A 6,000-nucleotide genomic window follows, 5' to 3' on the forward strand; every position below is an offset into this window, starting at 1 on the left:
TAGAATTTTCAGAGGAAGGATGCATTTTTAGGAAGTGGAGGAGAAATGAAGACACAGAGTGAAAAAAAGAGGTCATTCTCTAGGTAAGTAAATACCTGCATGAGATCTTGTTAGATCCAGAAGACCCAAATAGGTCCATATTTTGCTTCTGCCATTTATTGACTATGGCAAGTCACTTGACCTCTCTCAGCAACTGAGATATTTTCTGCCTAAGCCATGAGAATGCTGTGGGAATCAAATGAGATACTATCTACACCATCTAGATGTTGCAGTTTCTGTATGCAGTCTGTTTCCAGCCCATGCCAAACAATATGTTTTGATCTTTCTCAACCTTGACACAAACCTCAGCAAATAACCCATTAGCACCAAAACATAAGTGAGCAATGTAGACTTTACTGAAGATTTTGTAGGGGAGATGTAGAAGAGGATTATATTACATACCTTAAAGTATGCAAAGTTTCCATCAGAAATGTTAGTCCCACGAAGTTTATTTTCTTTTATATGCTTTTGGTGGCTTATTTCCTTTCTTCCCCTGAGTTGTCTTACCCACTCCTACTGGTACTCAGTTGTTCCTCTTTTATGGGGAACCTTTTAGCTCTGCCATAGACCTGCATCCCTACTCATCTGGTTACACAATAAAATAAAAGTCCTCAAGTAAAGAAGACCACTTTCATCCTTAGAAAGCTTGGTAATCACCTATTTTTACTCACTTATGCCCTTTTGGGGGCTTCATCTTTATCTTACCACTATGCCCCATATTCTATACATCACAGCCTACCTACATTGTCATCCCATCTTTCTCAAACCTGAAAAGAGCTCTTTGAATGAAGATTTTCTCCATTCTTATTACAAAATAATTTTGCGAACTCTAAAGCAAAGGGAACTTTATTATTAGTGTTAAAAGAAGTCGAGGGAGGTGATATTTTCAAAAGAGAAGATATAATGAACAGCATTATGTAGAAGATAACCAAAAAGATCATGAACAAACAGGGCATTGATTGGTCAGGGAAGTGATCCTGACCTTAATGTCAGCAGGATGGTGGGGTGGAAAATTTGAAGGTGAGGAATTAAGGAGTATGCAGGTGTTAAAAAAATCAAAAAAGTTTTCCTGATTTTCCTAGGAGTGAATTTCTCCACCGATCACTCAAGCAGGTGCACTCAGAGGAAATGTAAATTGGGAAGGTACAGGAAAGAGAAGGCTGTAGCAGGTCCAAACAGAGGATTAGGAAACAAGTGTGATCAAGGTCATTCCTCAGAAGGCTACTTGAGAAGAAAGGGCAATTAATTGTGCTGATGGTGAATCATACCTTATCCCTCACAACTATCTAAAAGCTTATGTAACGGATGAAATTTCAAAGAGCAGCAGGAAGTTCCTTAGCCAGAAACAGAGATTTCTGGGTGAAAGTCATAAGACAGATGCATTAGTCAATTACATTAATTTGTATTTGAATTGAAGATTTAAGATTTAAGTGAGAATATTAGTTTCTGGAACTAGAGGAGGCCTTGAATTTTATCTAATCTAACTGTAATCTTATAGAATCAGAAACTGAGGTTCTGGAAAGGTTACCTAATTGATGCTAAAGGTAGAAATAGACCCATTCCCATTCTTTTCTCAAAGCCAAAGGAGCTAGTTCAGAACCCTTTCAAATGTAGTGCATAACTTTCTTCACTGCTGACGCTTATACACGGAAATTTGCAAAGCAAAAAGTTGATAAGAGATTATCAAGATAATTATTTAAATTGATTCTCCTTAAAACTCAATGAGGAGATAGATTTATCAGTTTTACATGTGGGAAACTGAGGCTTGGCAAGGTTCAGTGACTAGTCATACAGCTACTAAGTGGCAGAGTGAGAACTAGAACAAACACCCTTGACTCCAAGTCTGGTTTCTTTTCACTACAAGACAGCTGCTTCTGGCTTTGCAAGATCCTGTGAGACACTAATGCTCTCAGAATTATATACGCTTCTCAAAGTTACACATAAACCAGGCACCCTTCTCCAAAACAACACAGAGAAATTGTGTGGATGGCCTGGGAACATTGTGTTCGGAGAATAAATCCCATCAACTAGGTCTGCTTAGTAAACTGGATACTTCCCTGCCTGGCCTCATAACCTTGACCGATGCCTATGAAAGTTAGGGTCTTTGTCATTTGTCTTTTTCTGTCTATTAGCTGTGTTTTGGTTACTTTGGTCACTTAAAGCCCCATTAGAACTAAGAAAAACATGACCGATTACTTTTAATTACTACCATTGGAGTCTTAAATAATGTATCCAAAATATACATATATGTCCTTTACTGGATATAGCTAAAATATGCATTTATATTGTTAAAATTTGTATGATAATGTAGTAATTAAGAATGGATCTTGAGACTCAGAATGCTGAGATTCAGCTCCTGACTTCACCGTTAAAACTATGTGAATTTGGGCACGTTATTTAACTTTTCTGAGCCTCAGTTGCTTCATTGGTAAAATGGGGATCATAACAATACCTAACTCATGGGTCCTGTGGCAAATGAGTTAATGAATGCATGACAGGGTTCTGTTTGGAAGTGCCATCATAGTTTGGGAGAAGGGAGAGTAGGTGGGGCCATGTCGACAGAAAAGCCTGAGATTTAGATACCACAAACTTTCTCTAGAGAAAGCATTAATCACTGCCCTCAAAGCGTCAGAGGGCCCTCAAGGCCAGGGCAACATTTTCTATGTTGTTCTTTCATGTGTTTTATGTTGCTATTTGGTGAGGCCTGCCAGGTGACCACAGCCTGACAATTGTCCATCCAGTCTTCCCATCCTTCCAACTGCATATAACCAATATCCTGTTCAGATGGCTCAGAACACTCTTAAATCAACTCCCCCACCCCACACACAACAGTAAAACTAAACAAGGAATATGGAGCCTGGATATCTGAAAGTAGAGTGACTAACTATCTTAGTTTGCCTGGGGTTGAAGAGTTTTCTGTGGCTTTCTGTTTTAAAATCAAGAGAGTCCTGGACAAACCTAGATAAGTTCATCACTCTATCTGAAAGGTTGTTGGGAGTATGATGGCAAAATCCTCAAATCTGACCAAGATGAGGCTAGAAGGAACCAGCTTGGGATCTCTCACCAAGCCAGGATGGTGACAAAATTCGCACCTATGCCAATTTTGAAGCTGTGATGCACAGAGCCAGCAACATAGTGAGCATGCACTCATTCAATCGTTTATTCATCACACATTCATTGAGCACCTACTATGTTCTGGGAAGATTTTTAAGTGCTGGGGAACAAAAGAGGCCGTCTCTGTCTTTGTGGAAATTCTATTCTAGTGCGTGTATTTGGGACAGACAACAAATTGATATATAATGTCAATTAGTGATAAATGCTCTGAAGGAAAGGAAAAGCAGAGCAAGGACATATTGGCTATGTGGTGTCTAAATAGATTAATCAGGGAAAATTTCTCCGAAGCGGTGATATTTGAACAGACACTCCATGAAGTGAGTGAGCATGTCAATAAGAATATCAACAAGAGACAGTGTTCCAGATAGAAGAAACAAATACAAAGGTTTTGAGAGGTGAGCGTGCTTGCAAGGGAACAGAAAAAGGCCAGTAGGGCAGAGGTGAAGGGAAGTGAGGGAAACAGTAGTAGAGAATGAGGTGGCAGAGGTGGCCAGGGGCCAGGTAGCTAGAGCCTCGTGAACTAAGGTAAGGATTTCAGGTTTTAAATGTCAGCTGTTGTTATAAAGGCATCATTATTCTTTCTCGTGTGCCGTGTTAGCCTTATTAACCGCTCTTCTTCTACTCAGCTTTGATGCACTCTGCCAAAAAAAAGAAAAAAAATATTCAGTGTCTGTTCTCCATTTAACAAATGGCTTATAAAAGACAGTGTTCCAGGCATAGGGGATAAAAAGTTGGTTCTCTCAAACAGCTCAGGATTTAGTTGGGAGTGGATGGGTGGGTGGAGTACAGTGCTGACCACGCAGAAAAGACAGCAGCAGGGGGCTTTGACTACTGGAAGGAAACGAAGTTTCCATTTCCCAGAGATGGCGGGGGGAGTCACTTCGGTGCTGCCCAGGACATCATGGGAGGAGTGAGACCATAGGAAGGAAAGGCAGGAAGTGAAGCGGCTTGGTTGGGACCAGTCTGGAGGCCATGGTGGGCCTTGGCCGGTGATTGTGCTTTTCCAGTTTCTAAGTGAGGAAGGCCTTGCTCATCCTTAAGATTTTTTTCCGGCTCCGCGATTCCAGAGAGTAACTGTGTGAGGCTGTGGTGGGGAGGGTGAAATTAGACATGGAGAGGGAATTTGGATGCAGGACTATTGACGTGAGCGGGCCAGAGGAAATTTTTGAAAAATTCTTAAATTGTCAATTCCATTTCAAGTTTTTCTATGCACATATAGGCATGTTATTATATTACATATACATGTACCTATATATCATGCTAAATCCATTTTGAGTACTAAAATCTATGGGTATCAATTGAATTATTTTTTAGAATGCCAGAAAAATGTAGGATTCTTTTGCTCAAATGGTACTATCTTTCCTATCCATGCTCTTAAAAAAATTTCTCATAATTTGAGCCCTCACACTGTGTAGTACCTCAGTTTCCCCAAAAGAGAGACACGAGCCATAGCTTCTGTGAGGAGCTGAGAAAATAGTTCGCCCTCTTGCGAAGGTCAGGCTGCTTTAAGAAAAGCCCCATTTTGGGTGCTTTCCTGAAGGGGAACGTTTTTCTTCATCACTGGAGAAAGGCTTTCTTTTTCCCTGTGGGCTCTGGAAGTAGTATCTTGGTTGCCCTTGGAACCAGGAAGGAGGAATCAGGCTGGTAAATTTCAACCTTACGTAAGGTTCTTTCCATCTGCCCACAGTTGATTTTTCTGCTTCCCACTTAGGAAAATGTGACCTATAAAGTGTGCAGTGAAGATGCCTGGGGACACTAGTATGTGTAACATGCCACAGCCAAGAGGCAGAATGTAAGTTTGCTCACTGACAGCTGCTGTGTTAGCCCTGGAATGTTAATGCTTACTGAAAACTTGGATGAAAGGCAACAGCTTTTAGCAGCTGTGCTAATGGTCTCATTCATCAAATGACTCTCTCATCTTCACCTTTCTGTTGCCAGTTACATCTATGTCTTTGATGAAAAGTGGATATGAAATCTTAAGACGCAATTTACTTTTATTTATTTATTGAAAAAACATGAGCCTTAAAAAATTCCAAAACTAAAATATACATTGCAGAAAGATTAAAAAATATAATCAAACATACTGAAGGAAAAATTTAAATCACTTTAAAAATTTCAGTATAGAGGTAATCTCTACCAAAATTTTGGTTTAAGTCTTTTTACATCTTTCCCCCCAAATTTCCATAAACACATACTCAATTTTTAAAAAATCATGGTTTTAAACACATACATAATTAGGACATCAGCCTGTAAGCAAAATTTAGTGCTCTGCCTTTAAAACTTAACAAATTATGAAAAATTTCCCATGGTATTAACTCTTCTCTATTATGATTTTTAATAGTTATGTAGTGTTTCATCCTATGAATACCATCATTTATTTAACCAGGTTTCTATTGTTAGGTATTTAGGGTGCTCTAATTTTTTGTTCTTTTAAATAGTCTAGTAAACATGTGCATGTAAGTGTTAATGTATATCATTAATTATGAAATTTATAGAATAGACTTTCTGGGCAAAGTCTATGGATGTTTTAAGGTTTGCAATAGTGGAGTCCCTGTTATTGGAGTCCCATAGTAATGATATTGCATAGGAAAATATAAAGCATTCTAATAGTCAGATGTTGTAAATATAAAGTAATCTATGCAACATAAGTGCAAAATAAAATGACAAATCTTGCATTAGTTGAAAATTTAATGAAGCTGATGAAAGTAGTATTAGAAATCTGCTTGAATTTTGCAAAGCCATTGACCATTGTGGATGCAGCAGTATTGAGCTAGTAGTTAATAATTAAAGAACTGAAAATGGACAAAGGTGATGATGCAGTTTCAAGAGAATGAGTTCAGGATCAAA

The sequence above is a fragment of the Pteropus medius genome, unplaced genomic scaffold, assembly GCF_902729225.1.
Source record: "Pteropus medius unplaced genomic scaffold, Ma_sr-lr_union100, whole genome shotgun sequence".
NCBI lineage: Eukaryota > Metazoa > Chordata > Mammalia > Chiroptera > Pteropodidae > Pteropus > Pteropus medius.